Here is a 13,966-nt window from a genome sequence, read left to right as displayed (position 1 = left end):
TATTCTTGCCTGGAAAATTCCATGGACAGAGGAACCTGGTGGGCTATAGTCCATGGGGTCGTAGAGTCGGCCACGACTGAGCACATCAGCTTGACATTTTAAAAGCATCTAATTTTCCTTAGCCTGGGAACATTTTGAGGTAGGAATTCTGGCTCTTAAATGTTCTTTGCAGCAGGGAACACACCAATCATTTTGTATGATTTTATATTTTTCCATTTATAAAATTGTCCGCTTCATGTTAAAATTGCCTCAGGGTTTGAGTACAAACTACAAAACATTTAATTAAAATATATAAAGCAGAACTCTAGAATGGAAGCAAAATCAATGTTAATGACAATATGAAAATACAATAGTGATTTTTGAGAACATCAGAGAAAACCCTAGGTTAGTTTTTAAAATACAGGATATGAAGTATTTCAAATTACAATTTCAAGTAATAAGATAAAGTACCACACGTGACCGCCTTAGATACAAATTGCATTATATTTAAATAATGCTGTTTACATTCCCTATTTATTTCACTTCACAATTCTGATGTAAGAGCACTGGAAGCACCACACTTAAATCAAGAGGGTTTTTTGCCCCAAGATCAAAAAGCAGATGTGGGTAGGTATGACCATATTTGAAAGGGTTTCCTCTGGCAAATAATGATTGTTTCTCTCAATTCAAGTCCTCTTATTTTTGTGCTGTTTGATTTTGTTAGATAAGTGCTTATGGAAAACATTTTATTTGCAAATAAAACCCTTTAGCATTTTTAATGTAGGCCTAAACCCAAAGCTGAGCCAAATCTACTTTTTTCCAAGAATTTTTTTTAAATGTTTAAGGCAGGCAACCCTCATGGAAATCTCGAGAGATATTTAAGCAAGCCTGAAGATGAGCTGTGATTCAAAGTGGTGGCTGATCTAGGAAGAAAACAGCTCCCCGTTATTGGAGAAGGCTTTCTCAAGGCTAAGCATTCACTGAAGGATGACCAAGAAAGGAATCACAGGTAAAACAAAAAGACGCCTGGGATGGTTTTAAAGGGAAATGTCTCAAGGCTTTGAGGCAGCCTGACCTGAATCAGTCATTTTTTTTGAGGTAACTTTTTTTTTTTTTAATATCTCATTGTTTAAGAATATCTGGCCCCAGAATAAGTCTTCAACAGTCCATCCCTGGCAGAGAGGGGTGGTCCCTATGTTACCAAGAAAATCAGACTTTTAGTCCTTGGCCCCCAGGATAAATTTTATTGTAATTTTCCAAGTTAATGGAACTTGCAGATAACATTCTCCAGGGACCTGGCACCATGAGATCTGCCCAGCGGCCTCCATGGAGTTCATCAAGCTGAGGATAAAGACATGTCACTGACCCTGTTCTCATTTCTTACAGTCCAGTCACTACGGACTGTAGCCTGATCTGACAGCAGCTGAGAAGAGGGTGTTTGGGACACAGATTGTTTTGAACCTTAAAGGATTTGGAGAAAGGAAGAAGGAAGGGACAGAAATGTGAGGGAGAAGGAAAAAATGGGTGAGAGAGTCTAACTTCAGTGTGTGGTAAAAAATTAACCATACCCAAAGGGAGGTCTGGCTTTTGCCCTTGGGAGGTGACCTCTGAACCCTTGAAATGTTGTGTATGATCAGACTGATGGCCACTGTCCAACAATGTGGCTCTCGGGGTGGAGGCTTTGCATCATGTGGTACAAGTGAGACCTCCAGAGGGGCTAAATACTGAAGTCAGCAATGTGGGTGGCCATTCAGGTCTATATGAGCTCTAACAAAAACTCTGGACACGAAGCCTTGGGTGAGCTTTGCTGGTTGGCGTGCTGCAGTCCATGGGGTCCCAAAGCGTCTGACACGACCGAGCGACTAAACAACAACAGTACTTTGTTCCCATTGTCTCACATTGTTCCTGGGAAAGTTAACATGTTCTACACTCCAGTTGGAAACTCTGGGTTCAGACCTCTTCTGGGCTCTGCCTCATGCATCTCTTCCCTTGGTTCACTTCCATCTGTATTGTTTCACTGTAATATATTATCACTCTGGTTTAACATGGACAATAGCTTTCAGTAAGTTCTGTGAGACTTTCTGGCAAATTATTGAAACTGAAGTTGGCCTTGGGTCCCCATAAACTTGCACTTGGGGTCAGCATGAGGGTGGTTTTGTGGTCAGCTCCCTAGCTCTGCACTTGGCAACCCTACAGCTCCCCGACATTGTTCCTTATCATGTTCCACCTGTGACCCGTCACCCCCTCTTTGGCCCCCATCCCACCAGTCTATAATCCAGCATGTCCACTGCTATATAAGATCACCCACCAAAATATTTCTCCTTAACCTTCCATTACACCCCCTTCAGGAGGAGCCAGCTGTCCCCGTCTCGCTGCTCCCCCCACTGGTTTCCCTCCCACATGGATATACCGTCTTGGGATAATTTTGTGGGGAGGGGTAATTTGTAAAAATCTTTTTATTTTGTATTGACGTATAGAGGATGAGACGGTTGGATGGCACTGCGGACTCAATGGACATGAGTTTGGGTAAGCTCCAGGAGTTGGTGATGGACAGGGAGGCCTGGCGTGCTGCAGTCCATGGGGTCACAAAGAGTCAGACATGACTGAGCAACTGAACTGAACTGAATAGCTAATTAACAATGCTGTGACAGCTTCAGGTGGACCACAAAGGGACTCAGCCACACACGTACATGGCTCCATTACCCCCTAAACTCCCCTTCTAACCAGGCTATCATATAACATTGAAAAGAGTTCCCTCTGCAATACAGTAGGTTCATTTGGGTGATATACTGTCTTTTCTCAGGATGCTTCTCTTCCTTGATTGTCCTTTTCCCCTCATTCAAATCCTACCCAGATGAACATTCAAAAAGAGAGGGAGAAAAACTACAATGTCTTGGAAAGCTTGCTTGAAATCAAGGTCAATTATAAACTAGTAGAACCCAAGGAGAGATAATATTCTACAGTAGAAGGTAAGAAAATAGAAACAATACTGGGTATCACCAGAATCCAAGCCACAAAATTCTTCATCTATTTCTCACAGTGACTGTAATTTGCCGATATTTGATTCTACTAAGGAGCCTCATTACCCCAGCGAAGAATGCCATGATTAGTGCTCTGTGCTCACCACTGTCTTCCTCACACCCAGGCAGCAGTAGAATGTTTGGGGTTTAAACATTCAACCTGTTCCAGGTGGTTGATATTTCTGATTCGAGGGTTCTCTGTGGATTTGATTGAAACATTATTTGTCCCACTCCCAATTTTCTGAATGTATTCTTTCTCTTTGTACAGATATAAGGATTAAAGTAAAAATACAGTTATACTGCATGGCTGGTGGCTCAGACAGTAAAGAATCTGCCTGCAATGTGGGGGGCCTGGGTTTGATCCCTGGGTCAGGAGGATCCCCTGGAAAAGGGAATGCCTACCCTCTCCAGTATTTTTGCCTGGAGAATCCCCTGGACAGAGGAGCCCAATGGGCTACAGTCTGTGGGGTTGCAAAGAGTTGGACACAACTCAGCAACTAACATACACAGTTTTAACCCAATAGCACCAAAACATAGAGACATACAAATGACCTAGAACCACCACAGCTTTTGAATTGCTGAAAAGGCCACTATGATATTTCTTTGCTTACCTGTATAATATGCACAGCCATTTCCCTAGGGCTCAGGTGGGGCTGGTGACATCAGAGATTGGTCATTTAAAGATCAGAGGATACACACATCTCGCCTAAAGCTGCACACTACTACAAGTTATCCATAATGGGTTAATTATGTGATTTATGTTATAAATATAATAGTAGAGTTACAAAATGTATAATCACTCAAAAAGGTCCTTTTGAAATAATTCCATGTCAGGCTTGCTTTCAATTCTGTAGTAAATGACCTTGTACCATTTCTGTACTTGTTTGTTCACAAACAAAGAATCTCTATGACATTTTAAAAAAAAACAAACCCTTTTTATCTCTCTGGGGAAATAAAGTTCTTAAAATGTCATGTCCTGACTTTAGTGGGATGTTTACAGATTTTTCCTGCTGCCCATTTATCTCAATATAGACGAGGGGGTGAGACATCTGAAAAGAGTGGGTTACTTGGCCTTGGACCTACTGAGAGTTCTGGTGGTTGCCCTGCCCTTGTGTTTAGGAAAACCCCAGTTCTTCAGCTTTGGGGGTGGGGGGGACTTTAACACAGCATACAGTTTTCCCACCTCTTTTCATTTCAGAGCTGCTCCAAAGTTCACATGTCCTTAGGCAACTGTCAGGTTTATCAGATAATGTATGAATAGCTGTCAGGTTTTTGCTAAGCTCACCACTGCCTCAAACACAGTTCAGCTGCTCCTTTCTCTCAAGGGGAGTCTTTCTAGCATCTTTCTTTCTTCCCCCATCGACATCAGTTGCCCTCTTCATCCCCCTGTACCTGCCTAGCCTCTTCCACACCTTTGACACCCAGATAATCTTTTTTCCTCCTGCATCAGGAAGGCCTCTCTGCGAAAACTCCTTCTAATTTTAATTTCTCACCTCTCTGACCTCCAAAGGAACTCATATATTCACACACTCACAAAGCGTTCAGTTGGAAGGGACTTGGGAGGCTTCTCCATTCAGCCTCCCTCTGAACGCAGAGCTCAGTCTGTGTCTGGACTGGGAGGAAATCACGCTGCGGCTGGCCAGTGTGCCTCTGGTCGGCTGTCCTGTTAGGCGTTTTCCCTCACATTGAGCGACGGCTGCTCCCTTCTGCCTCGGTCTGTCCTCCGCAGCAGAACCAGTCACAACGCAGGCAGTGTTTGTATTTTAAAGTTAGCAGATGAGTTCAGTGTGACTCTTGAAAATCTCAGTCATCACTCAGAAATAATAGTAAATCATTTCTGAATGATGGTGTACATAGTACATCATTGAGAAAATCCATCATGGCCCGTTCTTCCCTCCATTTTGGGGACAGATTTCAATTTCTTTGGCTGAATGGAGGCTGCAGTTGTTGACTTGCAATTAAAGGTCGTATATATAAAACACTTAAAAAGAAAGAATTACCATCACATTGATAAGAGAGACTGACAAGACACCTGAGACCAGTCAAAATGATGCTAGTATACATTCCTCCAGGACACACCTATTCCCTGTCATATATGATGGGGTATATATATTATATATGTGTGTGTGTGTGTATATATATATATATAGAAGTGGAAGTGCTAATCATTCAGTTGTGTCTGACTCCCTGTGACCCCATGGACCGTCAGGCTTCTCTGTCTGTGGGATTCTCCAGGCAAGAATACTGGAGTGGGTAGCCATTCCCTTCTCCAGGGGATCTTCCTGACTCAAGGGGGATTCAACCTAGGGTCTCCTGCATTGAAGGCAGATTCTTTACCATCTGAGCCACCAGGGAAGTGCCATACATACAAACACACACACACATATATTTAATTTTTTTCTTTCTTTTTTTTTTTTAAGTTTCTGGCCATGCCATGCGGCATGAGGGATCCTATTTCCCTGACCAGGGATTGAACCCACACCCTCTGCAGTGGAAGCCGGAGTGCCAGAGAAGTCCCCAGCTTCACATACTTAACGGTAAGCCTCCCCAATTATTTGTGTTGCTTTTGTTACTTCGATGATCCTCCCTGCCTCCCACTACTCCCCAGTGCCTTTGTTCTTTTACCAGACAGCTCTGATGTTGACGTTGTGAACGTTCTGGGTTTTCTGAGAAACAATATAGCTTCACGTTTAGAAATTTTCTGGTGAAAGTGGAGCAACCAAAAAAGAGAAGACAGTCCGGGAGGCAGAGAGAGAGGCAAAGTATTACACCTGGAGTTCAGGCAAGAGATCAGAAATGAAAACCTAAACATTTAGAACCATGCTTAGCAAGGTGACCATCTTGGCTTCCCAACGAGATTATATACGTTCCAGAGGCAGGACTGCGCCATATATTTCTCCGAAGCCTCACATCAGAACAGCTCAGCAAGAACTAAACATATATGTGCTTGATTACCAGTCAATCCAAGTTCTAGGGAGCCCAGAATAAAAACACAAGTAATTTGGAAAAGAGGGTGCTACTGTTGAGCGTGTTACATTCTTATGAACAAGAGAATCACTTTCATCTCCACTGGCCTCTAGACAGGGCTTCCCACGTGGCGCTAGTGGTAAAGAACCTGCCTGCCAATGCAGGAGACATGAGTCACAGGTTTGATCCCTGGATTGGGAAGATCCCTAGAGAAGGGCATGGCAACCCACTCCAGTATTCTTGCCTGGAGAATCCCATGGATGGAGGAGCCTGGTGGGCTACAGTCCAGAGAGTCACAGAGTTGGTCACAACTGAGGTGACTTAGCACGCGCACACACACACCTCTAGACAGGCCTGCACACATACATGCTCCCTGCACAGCCCTTGAAAGCAGGTCTGTGCAGAATCCCTCAGATGCAGGGAAGAGGACAGGTTGGTGGGGGGGGAGGGGTGCTCTCCACTCCGCCTCCAGCAAAGCAGCCCTGTTTTTAATCTATTCACACAGAGCCTTCTGGTAAGAATTTCTTTGACAAAAGCATTTGCAAGAAGTAGCATCTGGAAGATGACGATGAGGAAGAAGGGGAAGAGGGGAGAAAGAGGGGAAGAAGGAGGGGGAGGGATGGGGAGGAAGGGGAGGAGGTTATAACCCCACTCCAGCCGACAGGAGAAGACCACTGTGAAAGCCATCTGGACAAAGAAATCTCAGGCTGGGGCTGTCCAAGTCCTCATTCTCAGGGTTAATAGATAAAGGATATCCAGTCCGCCTCTTGCTTCCACTATGCTCACTTCAGTTCAGTCTCTCAGTCGTGTCCGACTCTTTGCGACCCCATGGACTGCAGCACACCAGGCCTCCCTGTCCATCACCAACTCCCAGAGTTTACTCAAATTCATGTCCATTGAGTGGGTGATGCCATCCAACCATCTCATTCTCTGTTGTCCCCTTCTCTTCCCACCTTCAATCTTTCTCAGCATAGGGGTCTTTTGAAATAAGTCAGCTCTCTGCTCAAGGTCCATCTAGTCAAGGCTATGGTTTTCCCAGTGGTCATGTATGGATGTGAGAGTTGGACTATAAACTGAGCGCCAGAGAATTGATGCTTTTGAACTGTGGTGTTGGAGAAGACTCTTGAGAGTCCCTTGGACTGCAAGGAGATCCAACGAGTCCATCCTAAAGGAGATCAGTCCTGGGTGTTCATTGGAAGGACTGATGTTGAAGCTGAAACTCCAATACTTTGGCCACCTCATGCGAAGAGTTGACTCATTGGAAAAGACCCTGATGCTGGAAAAGATTGAGGGCAGGAGGAGAAGGGGACGACAGAGGATGAGATGGTTGGATGGCATCACTGACTTGATGGACGTGGGTTTGGGTGGGCTCCGGGAGTTGGTGATGGACAGGGAGGCCCGGTGTGCTGCGGTTCATGGGGCTGCAAAGAGTCAGACACAACTGAGCAGCGCAACTGAACTGAATATTTTGTTGAACTCATAACATGTACCATGGGGCACCACTGAAGAAGAGAAAGCAACAGTATAGCTCTGGCAAGTCTAGATTTTGCACTTTGGAAAACTGAATACAATGCTTCTCTCTCCAGGGTCTGTCTCATGACAGAGAAGTCTTGATAATCTCTAGAATGTGTCTGATCTATGGTTCTGGTTCAGTGAAAAACCCAAACACTCCTTTGCAAGGGAGGATATACGCATGGCAGTTGGGCTGAGTAGTGAGATGTAAAAATAGAAGTTTGAACTCTAATGAGTGGAGGCAGGACCTGGGAGCACACAGCTGGGGGTGGGTGGGGTGTGAGACCCATCCAGTGACAACTGGCAGGTAAAGCTGAAGGGGGTGGGTGTCAACTGGGGAGCCCTAAGCACCCACCCAAACAACCTGGACTTTGTTCTCTGGGTAAATCCAGCTCTGCATATAAACTCTGTGACCTCAGGGAAGCTACTGCAAAATGGGATGGTAAGAAGAGGACCTACCTTCTAGGGCTGCTGTGAGAATTAAATTTGAGGAATGCAAAGCACTTAGTAAGTATACTGCTATCAGCAAAGTGAGAGGTATAATTAGGATATTGTTAGAGGGAATGGAAAGGAGCAATTAAATGTGAGCAGCGTTGTTAAGATGGAATATGATGATGACTGTCTGTGAAAGATATGATAGCCTCAAGATAACAGTGAGAAATCCCTTCATAATGACCTAGAGAAAGTGGTGTCATTAAAAGGAACAAAGCCAGAAGCGGGATAAGCCAACCTGGAGGACTCAAATTCACGAGCCTGTTTTGGGGTTTCTTGAATATGCTGACAAGACATCCTTATGTAGCTGTCCAGAAGATGAATGGCATTACAGGAATGAAACTAAAGATCAAGGCCAGGGCTGCCTACAGAGGCCACAGGTGTTTATGTGTCAGAATCGGTGTCTGAAGCTGTGACATTGACTGAGATCACCAAGAAGAGTGTGAAGGAAAAAATGACAGAAGACAGACATTTTGGGAAGTTGAGAAACGTCTCCCCCTCCCCCTTATTGAAAAGCTTTTTTAATTAAAGTATAGTTAATTTACAATGTTGTGTCAATTTCAAGTGTACAGCAAAGTGATTCAGTTACACATATACATATCTATTTTTTTTCAGCTTCTTTTCCATTACAAGATATTGAGTATAGAGAAAAGTCCCTTTAATAACTAGTTTTTAATTGTAAAATGTTATCTTTCCAGTATAGTTTAAGAATAAGGAGGGAGAAAGCTGTGTCTCAGGACTTTTAGGAACTTTTGAGCTATTATAGTAACACTTGCTCCCTGTAAATAATTCATAAATACAGGAAAGTGCGAGAGAAGGAATAATAGTAGCCCCAAAGCCCACTGTTAACATTTAAATACATTTACTTGCAGATAACTTTATCTCTGTCTTAATGAGAATTGTGTTATTTTAAAAGTTTTATATCCTAGTTTTCTTTGTGTAGAAATTGTCTGATGCTCCCAAGAGAACTTTCTCCTGTCACTAAAGATTTTAAGGAAGTATCATAGTGAATGGCTGTGTAGACCTTTTACACACATTTCTGAAAACAGAGAAGTCAAGCATGTCATCAAGTGGGGCATAAATATTTCTGTCTGAATTTGAGAGGGAAGTGGAGTAGCCAGGGCGTCCTGAGACATGACACCTCCCATCTCTATGGCAAGGCTTCTAGCATCTCACTCTAAGGAAGCAACCGCCTCATGGAACATGTAAGCTGGAATGAACAAGAACAGCTGCTAAAAAACCAAGGGTATTATTCACACTCAGTCATTGCCAATTAGAATTTTCTTTCTAGAAACAAGTATAATCCACCAGTGTTTGAACACCACTTCTGAAGAAAGGCATTCTTTGGCTCTTCAGCCAGTAGACTCTACCATCTTCCACATTAGTAGTAAAGACTCATCTCAATAGGTGACTTCAGCCTGACCAAGAGCATTGAGATTATCTCTCACACAATTTATAGCAATACTAGACGGGAAAAACGTGCTTATTAACTTTATTATCAGAATCTCACAAGTTAAACAGACGATTCGAGAGAAAGGAATTTGTAAATTGTTCCCCTAAGCTCATAAATCTGAGTTATCTGCAAAGGTGTAATACATCAACTTCTCCCGTTAAGTCTCTTTATCAAAACAATTCTACTTTGTTTACTCACCAGAAAACAGAAGAAGGTGAAATTAAAACTTTGTTGGCTTGTGATAATAAAACATACAGGCCAAATGATGGGAGGATCCATAAATTCCCCTTGAACCCTCCCTCTATCTGCTCAGGGGCAAGATAAATCTCTTAGCTAGCACATGTGATGGGTTCCCCAGGTTATTTATGTTCAGTAGATGCTACGGAATTGCTCAGATAATACAAAAGACAGGTTTATCAAAAGAAGGAGAAAAAAAAATTATTTTCAAAATGAATTTAGAATCTAAGTAAAATGATCTCTCTCCATTTTCTTTTATGTTTTTCAGGATTCATGTAGTTTGTATAGACAAAAGGCAGACTCTTGCAGAGAATGGAATATACCGGCCTTTTGACTGAAGCATAAAGTTGGCTTACAATCAAAGTATTTTTTAGATAATAACGTATTTGCTATTGAAATTCCAATTAAAACACAAGATTTCAGAATGACATATAAAGCAAAAGAAAATTGAAAATTTCAGCAAAAAGCTTTATTTCAAAGGAGATTAATATCTCATGTTCCCTGCTTTCTTGCCATGAGAAGAACACCCTTTGTTTAGCTGTTGGTCTAGGGAGAATGACAGGCTCTTGGAGCTGACCTGAGCCCAACCTGTAGTGTGAGGCAACTCTAAGCAATCCACAGGTGTGGAGTGAGAAATGAATGCTTATTGCTTTATGCTATTGAAATTTTATGGTTGTTTGTTACACAGTGTTATTGCAGCAATGGCTGACTGATACAACACATATTTAAATAGTACTGTAAAGTGCCATATGTTCATTAGGTATTTTAATCCTCACAACAACCCTATAAGGTAAGTACTAGTATCATCACTATTTATGGTTAGGAAGCTGAGGTATAGAAGTTAATGAATTTACCTGATGCTCCATAGCAAACAAGTGGTGGCAGATTAGAACCCAAGCCACCCAGCCCAGAGTCTGAGAGTGCAATAGCTGCCTCTTATCACAAACTGCTGATGCTTCCATCCACCACCTTTGAAAAGTTTTTCACTCACCTGAAGCTAATTATAACAAAATTCATCATTGATTCAAATATCTAAATATATTAAACATTTGCTAAGTCTAATATTTTTGTAAAATGTGAGTTGAATGGGGCTTTTCCTTCCATTTAGTTTTGTATACCTTTGGATGAATCACTTACTGCTCAAATGAAACAGAGTTCAGATAGAGAAAATCTTGTTCACATAATTAAGAAAGAATCTGTTACAGCAATGTCACTCAATTCCTTGAATTCCATTTGAGTTGCATGACCAAAACAGAATAATTTATTTTACTATATCTTTATTTTTTGTCCATGTTGCGTGCATGCAGGATCCTAGCTTCCCAGCAAGGGCTCGGACCCATACCCCTGCATTGGAAGTACAGAATCTTAACCACTGGATTGACAGGGAAGCACCTATGTGGTAATTTATAACACAATATTGTTTTAATGTTTTTATGTACTGTGTATCTTCTACTTATCTTTCTACATCCAAGTCATCCTCTTCAACCCCACCTTGTGTCTGGAGGCTGACCTGTCCAGACTACATCAACATGCTTTCTTGCCCTCTTGCTTCCAGTTGGGTTTGGCCAATGAAGATCTTTTGGCAGGAGATGATGGGAAGAGAAGGCTATCTATTCTCCTGGCTCCTTCCCTAAGTTCTCTCTCCCTTCAAGGTGACCCTTGTGACTATTTCCTTGTGAGTTCTGGGTAACTCTCCACCCTCTTATCCCTTTAGGCCCAAAGATAGTAACAACTTTCCTATTACTATCCCTAGGGTACTGTACTATTTGGGGGGGTTTCTCTATATCCTATTCATACTTATCAATCGCCCATTTAGTAAATCTTCCTGGAATTACTCTCCTAATGTGCATATACCATATATTCCTTGCCATGTGACTGTGGATGGTTGCCATGGCTCATCCAAAGTACTAGCAGACAACACAGTTATGTTCTTCTTTAAGTTTTTTTGAAAGAAAAGAATTATATACCACTTAACCAGCAAAAGGACTTGTTAGACCTGAACTGTTCAGTACAGTAGTCACTAGTCACATCTGGTGAAATTTAAATTAATTAAAATTAGTATTTAAAATTTAATTCCTCAGTTACATAAACAATATTTCAAGTGCTCAATAGTTAAATATGGTCGATTGCTATAGCATCAGAGAGTGCTTCTATCATTGCAGAAAGCAATATGCTAGACAATTGTGAAATGGTGATTATAAAACTAAAAATATATATTGGGACATTTACAGTTTCTAGAAAAACTCATTTACAAGATAAAAAATTATTTTTCTTATATTTGTTGACCTATAATAATCATTCAACTCAAAAAAACATTTTTATAATAAAAATTTTCTGAAGATTAATAAATAATAATGTATATCAACATAGATCAAGAAATTCTGGGAACAGAACCTGGTATCAAATTGGATAAGACTTGGAGAGTCTGCAGGAGCTAACTAAGGTTTACATGTGGAAGTGATGTAAACGTTAGTGGCCTGAGGGCAGACTGTAGTGGGCTTGTCTGCAACTAGAGCCAATGATAACTCATCTCATCCCTGTATGCCTGTTTCACTTCTCTGACCAAGAAGGCGGGTCTGTCTCCCTACACCTTGGATCTGCACTGGACTTGTGATTCACTTTGACAAGTTGAATGCAGCAGAAATGATAGTTTGGGATTTCTGAGCCCAGGCCTTCAAAGTTTGTATAGCTTCTGTTTTCTATTACAGGGGAAACCAGAGGACATTGAAGGAATCCTTGTAAAGAGAGGCCACGTGGAGAAATAGAGGCTTTGGAGTAGAAGAGTCTATGAGGAGGCAGGAAGGAAATGAGAGAGAGAGAGAGCCAGAGAGTGAGACCTAGCCAGACCCCAGTCATTTCAAGCAACCAGCTTAGAAACCAAACATCTGAGGGGGGCTATCACAGATTCTGCAACCAACACCACATGATGCAGAAATGAACTTTCCCTTCTGAGTGCTATCTGAATTCCTGAACAACAGAATTGTGAGGATTAAATAGTTGTCTGTGTGTGTGCATGTTCAGTAATGTCTCACTCTTTGCAAACACATGGACTGTAGCTCAGTCACCAGGCTCCTCTGTCCATGGAATTTTCTAAGGAAGAATACTGAAGTAGGTTGCCATTTCCTTCTCCAGGGCATCTTCCCAATCCAGGGATCGAAACTGCATCTCCTGTGTCTACTGCATTGGCAGGTGGATTCTTTACCATGGCACCACCTGTAAGCCCATTAAATAGTTATTTTAAGTCACTTAGTATTGGGAAGGTTTGTTATGCAGGACCGCCCAGTTTCTATTTTTTGCATTTATTTGACATGCACTTGATTATTATTTCCCATGTGTTATAGACTGATGTTTGCATCCATTCCCTCAATTCATATGTTGAAGCCTTAACCCCTCAGTGTGACCATATTTGAAGCTAGGACCTCTAAGGAAGTAATTAAAGTTAAATGAGGTCATGTGGGGGGCCCTTATCCAATAGAATTAGTATCCTTTTAAGAAGAGACACCACATGAGCACAGAAGAAAAGCTATGTGAGGGTGTTGGGAGGAGGTGGCCTGGAAGAGAGGTCTCACCAGGAAGCAAACCAGCTGGCACCTTGATCTTGGATACCCCAGCCTTTAGTACTTCAAGAAATAAACTTCTGTTGTTTAACTAAGTCTATGGTTTTGTTGTGGCAGCCTAAGTAGACTAAGATACCACACTTGCCACCATGTTTGTTTTATCAGGAAAGCTCTGCATGCTGTCTTTGATGGGTGAGTGAGAGTTATGTCTATGTGAAAGGGTTAATAAAAGAGGAAATAGGCTGTTGCTGGCCACCCTTCAGATCTAACCCATGTCAAAGCAACAGCTCTTCTCTGCACACACCTGTCAGTAGTCGGAAGTACAAAGTAGAGGTCTACCAAACCCATTCCAGGTGACTTTCATTCAACTCTTGGTAATAATATTGAGGTAAATATTAAAATATCCAGGTCAAATGCTAAACTGGATGGGATGTTGAAGCCATCATCCAATATTCTGCCAAACTAAAAGCCTTCAGTCTCTCAGTTTTTAGTAAATATACCTTGATACTATATCAAGACTTTAACCAATTGATGGTTAGTTACACCTGTTATACTCTTTTTAGGGGCGTCTCATTTGTGGAGCTGGATTTGAACCAAACCTGTTAAAAACAAATCTCATGAAACTGGAGACTGAAATGATTTTTTCTTTGTCCACAAGCAAAGGCCTATTTTATGCCAATTTCAATATTCTAGGCTGACTCGAAGGACCTTAAAAAGGCATGACAGATGGCTCTAAAGACAGACAGTTG

The 13,966-nt window shown here is 41.9% G+C and overlaps 2 long non-coding RNA genes across 2 annotated transcripts in view; one reads left to right on the top strand and one right to left on the bottom strand.

The window, feature by feature from the left end:
• LOC139029683 (uncharacterized) overlaps positions 1-13,966 on the bottom strand; it is a 71,522-nt gene that overhangs the window by 43,243 nt on the left and 14,313 nt on the right. The gene's annotated exons all lie outside the window — the stretch shown is intronic.
• Positions 1,044-13,312, top strand: LOC110140804 (uncharacterized). The gene is made up of 3 exons (XR_002314859.2): positions 1,044-5,536; positions 10,968-11,059; positions 12,369-13,312. It is a non-coding gene; the product is annotated as an uncharacterized lncRNA (long non-coding RNA).

Source organism: Odocoileus virginianus, chromosome 19 (assembly GCF_023699985.2).
Source record: "Odocoileus virginianus isolate 20LAN1187 ecotype Illinois chromosome 19, Ovbor_1.2, whole genome shotgun sequence".
NCBI classification, from domain to species: Eukaryota; Metazoa; Chordata; class Mammalia; order Artiodactyla; family Cervidae; genus Odocoileus; species Odocoileus virginianus.
The sequence above is the reverse complement of the archived record's forward strand: the minus strand, read 5'-3'. Positions and strand labels throughout refer to the sequence as shown.